The sequence below is a fragment of the Neopelma chrysocephalum genome, unplaced genomic scaffold (genome assembly GCF_003984885.1).
Source record: "Neopelma chrysocephalum unplaced genomic scaffold, ASM398488v2 Primary Assembly neopelma1_61b, whole genome shotgun sequence".
NCBI classification, from domain to species: Eukaryota; Metazoa; Chordata; class Aves; order Passeriformes; family Pipridae; genus Neopelma; species Neopelma chrysocephalum.
In genome coordinates, this window is record NW_020897717.1 from 5271493 (window position 1) to 5289691 (window position 18199).

The 18199-nt window shown below is 38.0% G+C and overlaps 1 long non-coding RNA gene across 1 annotated transcript; it reads left to right on the plus strand.

The window, feature by feature from the left end:
- Nucleotides 1-8517: 8517 nt before the first annotated feature.
- LOC113966830 lies at nucleotides 8518-12710 on the plus strand. The gene is made up of 3 exons (XR_003533974.1): nucleotides 8518-8605; nucleotides 10644-10895; nucleotides 11593-12710. It is a non-coding gene; the product is annotated as an uncharacterized LOC113966830 (long non-coding RNA).
- The last annotated feature ends 5489 nt before the right edge of the window (nucleotides 12711-18199 follow it).

An 18199-nucleotide genomic window follows, 5' to 3' on the forward strand; every position in this document is an offset into this window, starting at 1 on the left:
GACATATTTTAGAAAGGGTCAAAGTTACAGTAGGAAAAGGAATATTCAGACTGGGCTTTTCAAAAACACTTGCCTGGTGCCCAGTTTTATGACATTTCAGAGGGAGCAGAGCTAAGGCTTAACCACAGTCCAGAGCAATTTCACACATGTAAGCATGAGTAGATTTTCTGGTGAACATTCAAGGGTGTTGCAGACTCTCTTCTGTATCCTTGCTAGATTACAGGCTAAATTGTGTCCAATTCTCTGCTCTGCTCCCTAGTATATATTATAGGTGCAATCATCTCTGTGTAAATTCCTCTGTGGATCTGGGCCTGAGTGTTTTTGAAAATCCCACCCACATGGGATACCCGTAGGTCAAATGAAAAATTGCATAAGCTATTAACTAAAGCTACAGCTTATAAAAAGTTACCCACAAGAAAGGTACACAGGTTAGTGCTGCTCCAGGGCATCCTTAAGTCACACTTCAGCAAGTTATAAAGTTATCTTTGGAGAGCAATCATACCAAGTTGTCAGCCCTGTAAGGATAGATTTATGTGTCTCTGACATGTCAGTTGTCGTCTTTGCCACTTCATTGCGGCTATGATATTTCAGCAGGAGGTAACCACTGCTATTCCCCTGCTTGAAAATCCACAGAACTTTCCTCTATAAACATTTATTACCCTCGGTATTTCCCCATCACAAGGCTGTATCTCTGAATTCATCTACATGTTTGCTTAACTCTCACTCACAGGTCAGTGCTTGTTTGTCTCAAATTTTTCTCTTTTTAATCTGAATTTATGTAGCAGAAGGTTCACGGGCAAACCTTTTCTCCACAAAAGGCTTTGTACTTTGCTGGGGCTTTTTAAGCCAAGTAATTTAAAAGGAGACAATTTTTTTTGTTTGTTTCTGAGGAAATAATACAGGTCATCATCCTGCACTGGAAGAGTTACTGTCTTCATTGTGGAAGGGCCTGATCCAGTGGTTTTGTTAGTAATCTGTACTGTCAATGCAATATTTTTATTGAGCTTTCTTCTAGGATTTTACTCGTTTCTCCATATATTCTCCTGGAATATTGTTCTACAAGTTGGAAAAAATATTGTTTCTAGCTGAGTCTAAAGTGAACAATTAGAGAATGGAAACTCACAGAGTGAACTTGAGCTTAAGGTCTTAATTTTCCACCAAGGTGATTGGTAACAGTGGCAATGCCAATGCCAGGTAGCAGACTGTGTCCTGATTGCAGTTACACTGCAGCCTGAGCCCTCACCCAAGTTCACAGCCATGTGCACAGAATTGGCATTTGGTAGGCAGAAGCTAGAGAGAGAATAGTGTGTGGTCAAGTACAAAGCTGTAGCCTAAGTGATATGATACTCCTCATATTCTTAACTTCTGTACAAAATGCCCTCTGGAGACATGTTTACAGAGTTGCCATTTCAGCAAATGACATTTTGCTTATTCTTTGGAGATGCCACATATGTAGTGCAATCATACTCAGCTGCAAAGTGATCATGTAAATTGAATATGATTCAGCCACTCTCTGGATTATAAACTGAGGGTATTTTAGCCTGGCAGACAGTAAGAGGAGCTGAAGTGGGGTTAGAAAAGGGAGAAAGGACATCTTTCCTTCAGCACTGCCATTTTGGTATTGCTGCAGTGTTCCACACAGGTAGGAACTTACGCTGGTATAGAGTGGAGATCTGCTTCATAACAACAGAACTTTTTCTATAAAAATAAATTCTTTCTCAAGTGTTGCTCTCTTTAGTGTGTTTCACCAGAATTAATAATCAGAAGCTACTAAGGAAATGTTCTAAAAGCTGTAATGGTATCACTTTTGGAAGTTCCCGGTTGTTTTCTTTCTCTCATTATAGCACATCAAAACTTACTAAAGCCCCATACCACTTTCCCCCTAATTCCTTGCTTAAATTTCCTGTTGTCTCCACTGAACTTTTTACTATTTGCTTTGGTTTACCGATCTGATTATTCCCTCTGCCCACACTTGCTTACTGTGGTCTCCTTCCTCTTGCTGGGGACAACTTATTTTCACCAATCACCAAAAGGCCTTTTTATTTCACTTTGGAATTATTTTTTAAAATAAATTCTCTTTCTTTTTGTCATTAATGGTCCTCAAATATTTGATCATGATTTATTCTGAATTTGCTGGTCTTCTCTAGATTGAAATTATTTTATAAGTTGAAATACATCTGATCTCACTGTTAGCAGCAGGCAGGGTTCAGAGCAGAACTGAGTGATACTGAATAAACCTACCCATGAAACTTCCCAGCATTCCATTGATGTTCCAGTTCTTCCTTGTAGCAAACATAAGCGCCTTTAGAAGGTTTGCTTTTATACAAACAAACACACACAACAACAAAAGAGCATGTGATCTTCCCTAGCATACTCAGGTTCAAATTCCTGATCTGCTGTCTCTCTAACTACAGATGACTGTCAATTCACCCACAGTCTGATAGTTATCCCAGGGCAAAGTGCACTCCACCATTCCTGCTAGAGATGATCTACTTCCTATAACAATATATTCTTCAGAGTCATTATCTGAATTTGCTTCCTCATATATTGGATAAGCATCTCCAAAACTGTACTGCAGAACTGCACTGAAACTGAGCTGCACTTCCTAACAAAAATTCATTTCATTGGAATATTCCCAATCAGCTCTAATTTGGAAGCCCCAGCTGAGCTCCTACTGTGAGACACATATCATAAGAGACAGATCTTGCTATGAAGGGTTGCCAGGTTGGAGAGATGACGACTGAGAAGAAAAGCACAACAGAAAGGTGAAATAGCTTCCTCAGAATCACGCAATGGGTCAATGGCAGTTTTGGGTCTTCTTAGTGCCAGCCACAGCCCATGCTACCTCTCACATCCTGAGCTTACAGGCAGTCTATGCATTCCCCTGGCCATCTCTTCATTAACCAGATTATTCTTGCATGTGGATTAACATATGGGTGCACAAGTTCAGCAGTTTTGAACCTTACTGCTTACAAGGCATCACATACATATATGGCACCATCAAAAACTTTGTGATAACAGATAACAAGGATGTCATGGTAAAATGCTAAAAAGGCAGATCCTATTACACTAGAGCAGGCAAGGGGACAAAGAAAAACAAGTATTTTTCAAAATAAAGTGTGTCAGCTGCTCTGAAAAAGGTAAGAAATATCACTCAAGTTACACAGTTTGGAAAACCTGGCGTAAGTTAGTGCATCTGAGCCTGTACAGGTTGTTAGGCCAATGTCATAGTCAGAATGTCAGCCTTACTCACAATTAAACTTTTCCTTTCAGACACTTTCTAGGTCCCTAAGACCCTTTGAGAATTTTCATTCTTAAAGCAATTTCTTTTTTTGTTTCTGGCCTTACACTGATTAGTAGGAACAGATTAGAGACAACTTGTTGTATTTTATAAGTAGCATAACAGTGTATTTTGTATATTTTTCTAAGAGTTTTCTGAAACTAAAATTTCTTTTTGAGGACAGCTGGTCCATGCTCCTGAGGAAAAAGATGTTATGGCAAGGCTGAGGTTAATGATTTTAATTTACAGTTTTTGTGGGAATATCATTTTGCTTCTGCAGAAATCTGTCTTTCCATTGTTTTAGAAAAGCAAAGATAGTTAAATAAGGCCTTACATTTTATTACCCCAAAACACATTTAATTTTGTTTGACTAGATCATGTCAGTATGTTAATAAAATAATTGTTATTCCAAACATGCTTGGTGAACTTGAATAGCAAAGCGAAGTTTATATGTTTAATCAAATATATTCAGTAATTCCAGTGGAAGATGCAGAAGTGTTTTCCGTCAATATTTCCTTGACTTTTGAAATGAATATACATTGCCCAAATTCTCATTCTTGTGGATCCATTTTCTATTCATATCTAAGGAACTGAATTTATTTGTATGAATGTTTTCAATGGTTGAAAAGGAAAAAAATCCCACAGGGTCACATCGGCAACTTTTCTTGCTGAAGTGCTTTTACAGATATATGATCAAGGAAAGGAAAAGTCTTGCAGATTTTCAAGCCCCAGGTTATAAGGTGGGTCATAAAAAAAGTTGTAATTTCCAAAACCATACTGTATTTTTTTCAGAAATATTTGGATGTATTACAAAAAGGCTGCCATTTCTCATTTTTATCCCTTATGCAACACTTCATCTTTCCTTCTGCATGAGTTCATGACTTAAACTTGTCTAGTTCCTTCAAAGAGTTTAAAAAAAAAAAAGCTTAAAAAATGTTGATTTCCAAAAAACCATAGTGCTATATGGTTTGAAAACCAGACAGGGAACTATGAGGTGAGAACTGCCCATGGACTGGTATTGGGCAGGCATGGGAAAGTGGCAGGATAGTGTGGTATGAACAGGAGCAGGAGCTTTGGGGGACAGTGGAGATTCTGAGGGGAGACTTGAAGAGACAACACAGAGGTGAGATACAAAATGAAAGGAGCTGAGGAAGAACGATTGTGAGGACACAGGAGCAGAACAGGCGATTGCAAAGAGCCTGTAAGACCAAGGGGGAGTTAAGGGATCCTGTGAGGCTCCTTGCTGCTGTTAACCCAGCTGTCTCTCTGGATAACACTCTGGAATGATGCCCAAAGCAAATTTGTAGAATGTGGTTTGTAATCTTTCTATATCTTTATCACTAAACCCTGTACTTTTTCTTCAAGTAGCTTTCTCCAGTAGTGACTGCTCAGGGTCCTACCCAGGACAGAACAGCTGAGGATGGACTTTTGGTGGGTAGTGTGACTGGCAGAGCGGAGGTGAAGTCAATGTCCCAGAGCTCAAGTGTATTGTGTTTGCAACTTGTATCAGGAGTGACCCTTTTAGCCCTTGGAAGATTTTCTGTCCTCAGGGAATGTGAACAAGTGGGGAGTCCAAGAGGGAGACTTGAAGAATTTCTCCAGGAAGAAAAGATGTAAATATTCTTGTTTATTGGCTAACACTTTTTAAAACTTTTGCTAAATACTACGGGTTTATTTCTGCTAATAGTGGAAAAACAAGTAGAAAAGAAAACATAGAGTTGCTCAAGAATCACAGTGTTCCTCAGATTATCTTAGTGGGAAACCTCATTCGAGATAAGACATTCCTCTTTTCAGTGGTATGGCTTCCCTATTATAGAACTAGGGATATGATGATTTTACTGTTAACAAACGCAGCACATTTAAAAATGCTGTAGAATTGCTGATGGAAGAATACTATTCTTGCTACAAGATAATGAGCATCAAAAAAAAGTTGTTTAATATGGAAATTCACCTTTCCCAATACACTAATTTTCAACCTCTACAGTGTATTCAGAGTATTTTGTATAGTTTCTCTGCTCTGAAAAATGCATGGACAAATTTTCACAGAGACATATACATATATATATATATATATATATAGGGGAAAGTGGCGGCTGAACAAAACCTGTTCTTTTAACCAAGCAGCAAAGCAGCAGTATAGGACCAGAGATGGAAGTCCTTCTGCTGTAAATCCACATCAATTCAACTAAGACCAAGCACTTGTGAATATTAAATTCACACTAGTGTAGCTAAGAGTAGAAATGGCCTTTCTTTTTGAAACCCTTGGAGTCTGAAGTGAAAAAAAGTAGCAGGGTTTAACCTTTAAACTTTTCACTGACCTTTAAACAGTACTTTGGATTATATGTGCCCTTGTTAATCTGAAGCCACTTGCAAACATAACAGGCATTCCTTTTTTTAAGTATACCTTACATGCGTTATCGAATGGGTTAAGCATTTCAAAAGTTTGGCTCTCGTTCATTATGTCTTTATCACCTTTTTAAGTGATGTTTATCCTTGTAAACAAAATTTTATAGTTAGCAGCAACACAAGCAATGCTTTGTGTCAAAGTGCACTACTTAGGTGGTGGCCAGATGTAGATCTAAATTCTTGGAGGTGCAAACCCAGGTGTTGATCAAGGCACTAAATTTTGCAGAATTTCTGTATATGAGGACCAAATATTTTAATATCACTTTCCATCACAGATGAGTAGAAAATCTTCCACCAGCATCTAATCAGACCATTATTTTTTTCCTCTTCAGCTTTTCTTTCTTTCACACTATTCACATCACTGCTTTGGATGCACTTTTTCCTCACATACCTTTCCCATACATATCTTCACTTTGGTCTGTTAAGTCCAAACTACAGGTACAAATTATATAAAATTATCAAAGAATTTATCTTGGACAAAATTTCACTGTTCTCATACTCTAAGGAGTTTAATTAACACTAGAAACATCTACTGCTTGTATAAATAAAATAGTCTAAAATTGGTGATTGTAATTTCCCCTTTTCATTCACACAATTATTGCAAAATGTCTTGCCATTCACATGGAAGTTTGTATTCTAAGTATATCTGTCTTTAGTGAAAAAATGTCATGGGCAGAGCACAAATTTATGAGAGGATGTATATGTATAAGAACCAACTGATATACCGTACTCTATGTCCATCATTTGGATCAAGAATTTTCCTACTGGAATGTTACCGTAACAGACACACTCATGTACTGTCCCTCACATTCAAGCTACTCTTCAAGCACATAAATACTGGGCTTAGAGATAGCCTACATTTCAAACAAATTATTTTGCAGTGAAATATGAAATGCTGAAAATTGCTGACACAACATAGCACAACAGAAGCACTCATGCTGAGTCAGTGGAAGAAACACCATTAGAGCTTTAGAAAACTAAATGTGTGGGATTTGTGTCCCCGCAAAGTTTTACTAGGATCTGACATTGTAAAGACATTGAGTCTTACAGGCTTTTAAAGAAGGAGAGAGTTCATAAGCAGAGACCAAACACTGAAAGGTCTCGTGACATAGCTGGTGAAAAGCATCTGTATTTTATGCTATAACTTTTTTATCATCTCCTCATCTCTTGCTGTTGCATTTTGGAGAATGACTAAATCTCTGGAGAGGGATCAGATCTATAAAAATTTTCAGTTGTTAAGACAAGATCTTCAGTGAATAAATGAATCATTGTACTGAATTCCTTTATTGAATATTCCTGTGGCACTGCTTTAGTTAAGTATCAGGAACACAAGCATTTAACAATATTACTTTAAATTCAAAATGCCTTGAAAGGACTGAGATTGAATTTGCAAATGTAATCAAGAATAAAACGTGTGCCTTGGATTACATGTCACTTCTCGGGATGTTTTGACATAACACATTTAGAAAATACTTTCCTGTGACAGAAATGATTAAAATAGATTTCAGTTATCTATAACTTCTAACGGAGCCAGTCCAGTTCTTTCTTAATTTGTTCTCTGCATCACAGTAAGCAGCAGCTGACATGCTCACTTGTATATCAGCGTGGAGGCCAACTGCTTAAGGCTAAAGTGTTATTGTGTTACTTGTGTGAGTAATTCTATTAGCAGCAAGAGAAATAGCCATGAATAAATTGTACAATGGTCAAAAGTGAGAAAATAACCTAACTTCCTTCTCTTTTCTGAAGATGATCTGTGCAGCTATTTTAGGCAGACCTCTTGCATGATGGTACCCACATCTTCAAAGCCTCCATCTTTTTATGTCCTCTCAGGGGTACCAAGATCACACCAGCTTTTCTATATGTAGTCAGATAGGCACACTTAGAAAAGTACTGGATACATAAGAAAATCCATTTGATATTTTGTCCTAATAAGTTCCAAAATAGTGTACCAAAATAGCAAATATAAGGATACACAGGGAGGTACTTCTCTCTGTATCTAGGGTGAAAAAGTACTTACTCAAGAAATTCAGTATATATAAGGACCACAGAGCACTTTCCCAAAGAGCAATCATGTCCATAATGGAAAATATACTACATATATTTAGTATTAAATCTCATGTTATTAAATTTGTTGTTAATTACCATTGATTTTCAGTGTAAAATTTTAGTATTAAATGTAGTGTTAAAAAAAAAAGTTTTAATCCAAGTAGACAAGTCCTACCATAGAATTATGCTTAAACTTGCTGCTCATGTTTGTGAGACTTGTAGGTATCCATGAATGGCAACATTAGGTTTACTAAAAAAATGCCACACTCAAACTCGTCCAGGAGAGCAGATAAGACTGCCTGTTAATAGTAACATTCTCAGAAAAGCATGGTTAATTCGCTAATCAAATCACCTGCCCATCCATCTAGGTCGGGCAAATAGCAGAAACAAAAAAAGATTATTACCTTTTGCAATGTGCCTGTTCTTAGCACATGATGGGAGGATTGGGAAGATAGCATCCATCAAAAACATGTTGCTTCATGCTCTGTGACCCATTTGCTGTAAAAGGAATGGAACAGAGAGAATGAATTTGGTTGTTGTGGTTATGAAATTCAGAACCTGGTTCTATAGCCTGCTGATGACATGGACCTCTGTTGTCATTTGGCACTGATTATGTATTCACTGTCTTAATTAATAATTATGGATATGTTAATAGTGCATGAAATTGCACCCTATCTGAAAATAAAATGGGTACTGACATGTCAGGGACTTAGCTAAAGGGTGTTTTGATTTCTCTCTCCTTAGTGCTCGATCTCACTGTTGATCTGTTATCATTTTAGCTTCGTCAGTTGAAACAGTAAGGTGGCCAAAGAAGGTTCTCCTTCCCGCAGTATCATAAGACTGGTACCAGCTGCTCAACATGACTGACAAGAGGTAAGGTAAGGTTAGAAATGCACTACGGCAACCCTAGTACCAGCTAACCATTACCCACCACTCCTGTTCAGAAGGGTTTGAACATTTGAAGTATTCCCACGTTCACTGGGTAACAGAGAGCAACAGCTGCCCCACTCCTTAGGCCTTTGGTTAAGACGCTTGCAGGTCTTAACCTGTATCCCTCATGCATTTGAAAGCCTCATGAGGGAGAAGGAAGTAGAGCCTGAAACCCTAGGAAAAAGTCAGATACCATATAAGTGGGTACGGCGGGAGGGGCACCATCACCAAAGTTTGTCAGAGAGAAACAAGTTTTAGGACTTCTGTGATGTCCCTGACCTGAGAAGTGTGGCCATATAACATTTCAGAGGCAGCCCCTTGGGTGAGGCAGACATACCTGTGTTCTTGCATAGGTCTCAGAGGGAATTAGGCATGAGGAAGAAAGAGGGAAAGGAAGAGGGTTGCCTTGCCCTGGAAAGCAGGTGGTCTTCTCAACCTGTATCACAGCAAGCATCCTGGGAATATTAAGGCTGAAAATTGAGGAGCTTTAACCTGCTTAAGGCCCTGGTGCACTTATACCTTTACATCCACTTCTGCAGAGAAGAACATAAGATTTGCAGTTCAAAATACAGGCACCTATAATGCTGAGGTTTGGTAACCAGTTCCTGTTTTATGCTATGCTTCTCTGGGAAAAAAAAATGGAGAAAGCAAGCAAAACTCCCACAATTTAATTTTGCTATCAGACTTGACTTCATCCACTTAGAAATGTTAAAACTCAAGTACATTCCAGCAAAACAATTTCAGGAGATGGTACTCAGTACATAAAAAGCTACACAAATAAACCTCAAACTTGAAAGTACCAGATTTTAAAGCTTGGAATTTAAAACTGCAAAGTGCACAGAAATAAAATCCTTACGGAGATGCTAAAATGTCTAATTCATTATTATTTCAAAAAAGATTAAAAAATAATTTCTTAACATTAAAGTGCAATCAAGTACTGAAGAAATTATTTAAAATTTCCATAGGAAAAAAGCACACTCTAGAATGCTGCAAGGGTATTGATGGCTATTAAATATTTACTTTTCTCTCTAGCTCACACTAGAAAGAGTAATTTGTATTTGGCAGAAACTGGCTGCAATTACATTAGTCAATCCAAAAGCCCAACTTGCTCATACAAAATGCAAACAAATTAGTTAAAATGGTCTAATTAGCAGACTGTAAAAATGCAAAGCAAGGCTGGCATAAAAATGTGTGCTAGACAAGTATACTTTTACAAAATAAACAGAAAGGCAAATATGAAATAGTCTAATAAACCCTAACTAAAGGACCATAATGTGAACCCAAATATTTAGGGATTTCATATTTTAAAGAAAAGTTTCTATGGACTCTTAAATATTTTCTTGCAACCTACATTCTGTCATGAATACATGATTAATACCATAGCTGAAGTTCAACTGGGATTTCAGTTCAGCCCTGTGGAGCCCTGTGGGGCCAGGTTATATATACATTTTGTGTGAGAATACACACAAACACAGCTCCTAGTCAAGTTAATCAGAGTGCAAGGTAGCTTTGGAGCACAAAAAGAATATAGGATGTGGCCTATGGAAGGAAGGTCAAGCCATTTCTTGACATGTAGTGTATTTGTTTTTGTTTCCACAATTAAGATAAATAACTGGAAGCATATGGAAATGTGGAAACGGTTTAGATAAAAGATAATACATGTTTGTACTTATGAGAAGTATAAACTGTGGGCATTGTCTACAAGGACTCAGGTTACTGGTTTAAAGAATGACTACAATAACTGTATTATTGTTGTCACTGATATATTAGACCACAAAGGGCTTTAGCATATCTTGCTTCCTAACACTGCCGCAGTTTCTTAGTCTGTGGGGTTTTAACTCCATAGTTTCTATACTATAAAAAAAATAGTCCATTATGATTTGTAACCTAGCATATAAAAGAAGCCATTGTGAGATGATGATCTGAATTTGCCTCCATATCCTTCTCATCTCACCACGTGTTCTCTTGTGTTCCTGTCTAGCTGTCTGGAGCCACATTCTTTCTTCTTGACACCTGACAGATGGCAGAAAATAGGTGGCTTTGGCAAAATTAATTAGAGACGCATTGAAGAAACAATAACCACGAACACCCTCTGGCAAAAATATGATGTTATTTGGCACAAAGAACCTTTGTGCAAAAGCATTGCAGCAGCAGAAGTACTCTGACTATGCCAAAGAAGAGCTCACCAAATAGAAAACAACCCTTGACAAAAGGAGAGCAGCGTGGCCACAAGGTGTGGTCATTATCACCATTACCACTTCTAACACATAACAGTTAACTCATTCAGTTATTTCACTGAAATAGTTGACTGTGGCACCGTCACTCTCCCTTACTCTCCCCAGATTGCCTCACTGTGCTAGATAGGTTCAGTCCATCACTCTTTCTCACAGGGAGTATTTATTTGGTAGGAAGAATATCTCACTCTACAAGATGTGCCTGCTAGTTTTGGTGCCATTGAACAAGAGTAAGATATTGTGAATGTTAGAGCAGAGTTCATTAGGACTGATATTTGACTCAGTGCTTGACAAATGGCTTGGAGAATAGTGAATGTAACAAGCTGCATGACAGAAATTATCTTTTCCACTTTCTCTCCAATTGCCACATATTCCCATCTCACAAAATTTTCCATATACTGAGAATCTTGAATTCCTAAGAGCTCCCTGCTGATGACTGGATAAAAAAATGATGTTGGATATGTGAGGAAGAAACTGCTGTCATCAAAAAGGGCAGTTAAGAGAATCAAAGCTTGAGGTATAAGGAAAGAAATCCCATCATGTGGGAAGATTCCACCATGTTGGAAAGTTCCACTATGGTGTCCCAATTGTGCTGCTCCACATGTTTCATGGGTGACAGACAGATAGGATGACTGCTCTGTCTCTGCTATGATCATGCTAAGATACCTAAGCATTGTGGTTGCTGCCTTTTTGCAGGAGCCATGAGACTGAAGAGCAAAATTCAACACATCTCTCCAAGTTACTGACTACAATGCTAGGTGTCCTGTGTTTTGCTGTTTTTGCCTCTACAGGCACCTGCAGCAAGCCAAGGTGAGTTAATCAACTTCCTGCACGGTGCACTGCTTTTTCGTTCTCCTCTGTATGCGCTGGCAGCTCCCTTATCCCTTAGTTGCTAAGTATTAGGAAAGGCAGAGATGCCTGAACTTTTGCAGTTCCTAGAGCTATTCACCCCTTGCATGCAAGTCACCAGAGAAGCAGATGATCTGAGAAGAGCATGAGGCAGCCTGGTACACCTCAACCCACTTGGGCAGGTCTCCCCATTTTATCATGGCACCCAAATCACCTGGTTGAATAGCCCAAGAGGAGAAGTGGCATATTTCCTATCACTCAACTCTGTTGTAATAGCAGTTCAGTGTCTGTCTCTAAAGCAGCCTCATACATAAGTCAACCTGCTCTCACAGAAAGCTTGACTTCAACTCTGCTTACTCCAGAGAAGAGACTTCTGCTAGGCTCTGTGACTTTGGCTCATGCACAGATTACATTTTTAGTGAAAGAGGGATGGATAGGGTAAGGTGAGAAATGATACACATATGCAGATATTGTATCTCTAGTAAGCCTGCATAAAGAGATGTGAGTAGTGAGGAAAGGGTTGAGACCTTTCAGGAAAGCTGAACAGGAGAAGACGATGTTGGATGAAAATGTAGCTGAATAAAAAAGTGAACCCAAAAACACAGGGAGGAAAACTGATAGATACAGAAAATGGAAGCAGAAAAGATGTAAGAACTATATCAAGAAATAATGTGTAAAGAAAGTAAAAAGTCAAATGACAAGGAAGGCTAATTGTATATTCCATTGCCTGAAACAGTGCTTATAGCTGCAATATGGCAGTAAAAATCAGGCTTGTTTCATAGATAAACACAGTATGTTCGAAATCAGGGAAAAAGTGTGAGGGAACCAAATAAGCAAGAAAGAATAAATGGTCAGTTTTCTCAAGGAAAAGAGGGTACTGCTGGAGACCCACAGGAATCTGGACTGAGATCTATATTAACACAGAATTACTCAAGATAGAAAAACTAAAACTTACATGAAGAATTTAAAAAAAACCTTCTTGATTTTCACCTCTTGATAGACATCGAGGTGATGGAGCAAACCCAAACAAGGGCAATGAAGCTGGGAGAGGGTCTGGACCACAAGTCTTGTCAGGAGCAGCTGAGGGAGTTGGGGTTGTTTAGACTGGCAGACACAAGGGGGAATCTTATCACTCTCTACAACTACCTGAAAGGAAGTTAGAGTAAGATGGGCGTGAGTCCCTTCTCCCAAGAAACAAGTGATAGATCAAGAAGAAATGTTGCACCAGGGGAGGTTTAGATTGGATATTAGGAAAAATTTTTTCACGGAAAGAGTTGTCAACCACTGGAACAGACTGCCCCAGAGAAGTGGTTGAGTTACCATCCTTTGATGATCTTGGAGGTTTTTCCAACCTAAATGATTCTGTGATTCTATTCTTCTATGAATGTCTGGGTAATAAAATAATAGCCAATACATTCTAGTTCAATAATGACAATGCATGTAGGGAAAACAAACACATCTATATGGTGACGATTACTAAATTAATGATTTCATCTCAGGAAACACATCTTGGAGAGCCTGAAAAATATGTCAGCCCAGTGCTCAGCAGCAGTAAAACCAATTAAGAACATTAGGAAAATACTAGAGAACAAATAAGAAACTATTCTACTGATATATAGCCTGTGATGTACAGTCACCCAATCTCAAAAACAATATGTGTAAATCTAGGAAAATACACTGAAAGACAGAGACAATGGTCAGATGCATGAATAGCTTCTGAATGAGGACTGTTTTAATAGAATAAGACTTCTGTATGGACAAGAAGTGACTGAGGGCTAACATACAGTGCTATTTCTTCAGGAGACACAGAGAAGGTAAATATGAAATATTATTGACTATTTATCATAATGCAGGAACAAGTGGAACACAAGACATTACCAGTTAACAAATCAAATGTAAGAGAGCATTTTTTTCACAAATTAGGTAGCTGAAGTGTGAGACTTGTTCATGTCCACAAGATGTTGCAAAGCTTTAAAGGTAAGTAAACTCAGTAAAGACTCAGTAAATCCATGGAACTCCTATTGAATGCAAAATCTCTGTGTATAATAGTAGCAAGTAATGAACCACTGTATAGTTACTTTGGTTTTCTAGAGACAGAATATTGGGAAATGTTTTTTGTTGTTGTTTGATCCAATCCGGATAGCCATTTTGATAGTCTATGGGATATAAACTAGAGGAGAAGTGCTTTTGTCTTTGCAGGGGATACAGAGTAGCTTTAAGGGATCTGAAATGAGTATGATGCTGCGGGGTAAAAAGCTTGACTCATTTTTTTCCAGAAGAGAAGGCAGCTTCTTTACCTTTGGCTCTCATGTAGCTCAGGGAACTTGCTGTACCAGACTGGTCTCACATCACTTTATGTCCTACTTTCACAAGTCCTCTCTCCTCTGTTGGTTTCATTAACATTCTGCAACTTAGAAAAAAAAAATCAGTCTAAAATTAAACACACATATACAGGACAGTTAAATAAACTTTTGTTCCCTAGATCTAAAACACAATTTTTCCTTCATTACTGTGGATCAAGCAGATCCAGAATTTGTGAAGTGAGCATAATTTATTCCAGACTCATGCTGCAGTAATTTATGTTCTTGAGCCTTTGCAGATGTATAGTCACTAGAGAGCTGTCTATCTACAGGAGTTTTTACACATATTTCATCTAAATCAACACTGTAAATGCAACATCGAAGATGCAGTGAGTTTGTGTGGATTTGTAGCACTCCCTGGAGGACTCTGTGTCTAAAAACCAATAAACATTTCACAGTTCTCAGTAACTGAAGATTTTCATCATTTTTGATGCATGCAATATTGACTAAGTTTCTCATTTTAATTTCAGTATTATTGCACAGCTAATAAGTAATTGGAGAATAACTTCTTGCAAATGAGTTATAAAAGTGAAAATTAATCTTTGTATACTTAGCTGCTGCTATTTATTCATTTTAAACAAAGAAGCAAAACAGAATGTTCATTTATAAGTAAAATGCATTTTATATTGGTTGAAAACTGTGGCAAGACATTGATATTTTATGAAAAAACAAGTAAAAAGAAGACAAATAAACAGCCTTTTTATTTCTGTATATATGTTTTTTGGCTTTGTACACCTAATATGAGTGACACAGGTCCAACTCTGAAAGTTAAATCTGCATAAAATTCATTGTTACAACCTGTAAGCCTACATGGAGATGAAAATTTCTTATTATTACTCTGAAATCAGTTGATGTAAAGGAATGACTGAATATGGGGTCAAGATCTCAAATTTATTCCTTAATCAGCAAGATGCTGTTTCTAGAATGAAGTGACTATTAAATGTTTCTGAAAGACTGGTCAGGATTCAACACTGGAAATGCAGAAGCAGTGGTGTGTGTGGTCAGTGTTTACAGAGATCTATGAATAATAAATAATCTAGATAGTTAACCATAGTTAGAGTTATACAAGCAAGACATCAAATAAATCAAGGCCTCCTGCTCATGCATACAAAAAACAGCACTTCTGTTTGTTTGGGTTCTTTATTTAGCGGGTTTGCTTCATTTAAATAGAAGATAGCAGACAAAACTTTAATCAACCAAAATTTTTAAAGTTCAAAATGATTTGGAGAAAGGTCACAAAGCGTCTCTAACCCTCTACCATAGTCTTGATACTCACAGTCTCTAGGGGCAAGCAGGTTGCATCTTGCATATGTACACTGCCATGCAGATTGCATCAATGCAGTTCTGCAGCCAGCATAAAGCAACAGCACAAGATCATGTGTGACTTCTAACATAAAATGTTGGAAGTAAAGGAGATTCAAGAACAAAAGTGAAAAGGACTGGGTTAGTGTATTTTTTTGCTCATGGGCATTTTTATTTTTTATCAAATCAAATATGTGGGTAAAAGCCCTTCCTTTAAATTGATACTGTTATTATGTGATGCATTAAGACAGAGAAGACAATTATTATGTGCATTGTTTGTATACATGATTGTCTGTGTAAGCAGAACTTCATATGATAAAAGGAAACACAGGGATTACATGTCAAATGCCTACTTCCTTGTGTTATCCTGTCCAGCATTATTACTGGTTTTATACTAACAGACTACTTGGGAAATGGTTATTTCAATACATAGATAAGTGAAATGAACTTATTTAATAATTTTTTATTTTATTTCCAAGAACTTCTGTAATATGAACCACTCAAATTTGCTATCCAGTTTATATCTAAATATGATACTATCCTTTTACACCTTGAGATTCTTTACATCCCCACAGATATCAGTATATGTGCAGTATGATTCAAACACAAATAATTTAGCATAGAAGCAATACCACTGTGTCCCCTACTCTACAAACAGCATTTTATACCCTGGTGCAGAGAAGAAGTTTTAGGGAATCCTTGCAAACAATCTGAGCAAAGGAAGGCAAATGTTTAATGTGAGATATGGCTTTCCATTTTTGTACTGTAATCTAAAACATTAGGCAACAGCCAACTGAATAATATGTAGCATTTATTAACATATTTTTCACATCAGCTAATCAAGCACTTCAGGAGTACCAATGCATTTGTTGACAAATTTACTGTCATTTTTTAACAAGAATGCACAGCTGTGCAAATGGTCACAAGCAACAGTTTTCTGCCTACTTCCAAATGCCATCTCCTTTTAGGTGAACAAAACTCTCTTCAGCAATCTGTCCTCCCTGTGGCCAGTGACCGGTGTGTCCTGATTCAGTTGGAAGTTTGGATGGTTTTTATCATGAAGGGATGCACAGTATTCCTTCTGCTGCATGGCACGGGAAAGGATGAATGATGCTCTTGGCACCATGGAGGTTGTGCAGTGGCACCAAGACTTCCAGATGCCACAGGGCCCTCTTGGAGGTAAGTGGGATAGTGCCTGCAGACCTCAATAGTGTTGCCATGGCATGTTCCAATGGAAGAGACTGTCACCAGAGCAGGAATCACCCCCTCCATTCCCCCTCTCTTTCCTTTGGTTGTAGCTTTTGGTTTAAATCATGAGACTCAGCAATATGCCTGCACAGAGATCACTAATCAATAAACCATTCAGCACTACCTCCCCATCCCCCCTCTGCCGGCCCTGCTCAAAGCTTGCACTGGAAATGGGAACAATCACTACGGAGTTTGAGTGAGTCCTGATCAAAACCATGTAGTTGCTGTAGGGAAAGCATTATGTTGGAACTGCCTAGTGCCCTGGATAGGGCACCCGATGAAGTTGTTTGTCTCGGGGTGCCAACCACAGCTTCTCCTTCCAGCTTGCCACTGGGGAGAGTTTTTTCCTTGTGACCCCTCCCCTATCCCCCTTCCTTTTTTTTCCTCTGTCATCGTTGATATGTGCCATCAACTATGGAGCCTACTAATAAATTCTCATTATATGAATTTGCCTCAACATCATTTCTGCAATACACTGATTCAATCATGCCTACTCTCTCAGCAACTTAGAAATATTAAACACCCCTTTTTGGCCAGAAACTGAAAGGAAATAGTAAGATTTAGATCCAACAGATGACATCCATTTGTATATAGAAACACTTGAATGAAAGACAGTAGGCAGCAAGATGTCATTTGGCTGGGACTATGGATCTGATTCAGGTGCTCAGGTTGGACACTGAAGTAAAAAAAGTCTCAGCCAAAACTAGGGGCAATGCAGGCTGAGGTTCATGTGTCCAAAATGCTATTCTCCATTCAACATTCATGCATTCAACCTAGCCTTACAAACCTTGCCATGCTTGTTTTCAGCAGCTCCACTGCTATTGCAGAACTTCTCAAGGCATGTAGCATTGGGGTAGCCTTCAGCAATGAAAGTAACAAGTGTGCCTGAGTTGTTTTTTTTACTTAATGCAGTTTTCATAATTGCGGATATAGTTATCCAATGACTTCCGAAAAGATTAACCCTGTTACATGACTAACAACTTGCCACAGTACATAGTATATTCTAAAACCAGAAAAGACATGTTCTACCATGTAGTTGCAGGTTTGAGATATCAAGAAATACTTTTCATCACCACAAATAAGAGTTGGGAGACTGGAGTCCAAATCACACCAGTCAACAAAAGTTTTTCCACTAACTCACAGTGTGGCAAAGTCCTGCTAATTACTCATTTTTTGTCATATCTTATAAGTAGTGGAAAATTTATGTGCAATTCCTTATATTCTATATAGATTTTAAAATATATAGTTAATAGCCTGTTTCTTCTTAGATATAGGAACAACTATTACACAAAAATGGCACACAAGAAATGTTGTTTTATGATATTTGAAAACATTATATATATATGGGATTTGTAGTCTTTTCCTTTGAAACTGAATATGGCTGATCAGTGGCTGAGGATGGCAAGTAAAACCAGAGACCTAACACTCTGAGACCCAAAAAACATTAGTCCCAAAAGCTACTAAAGTTACTAGGTGTTTGGACAGGCCACATCCCCTCTGAAATCAAAGGTAATGTTGTAAACATCTGTCACTGGAGATTGAGA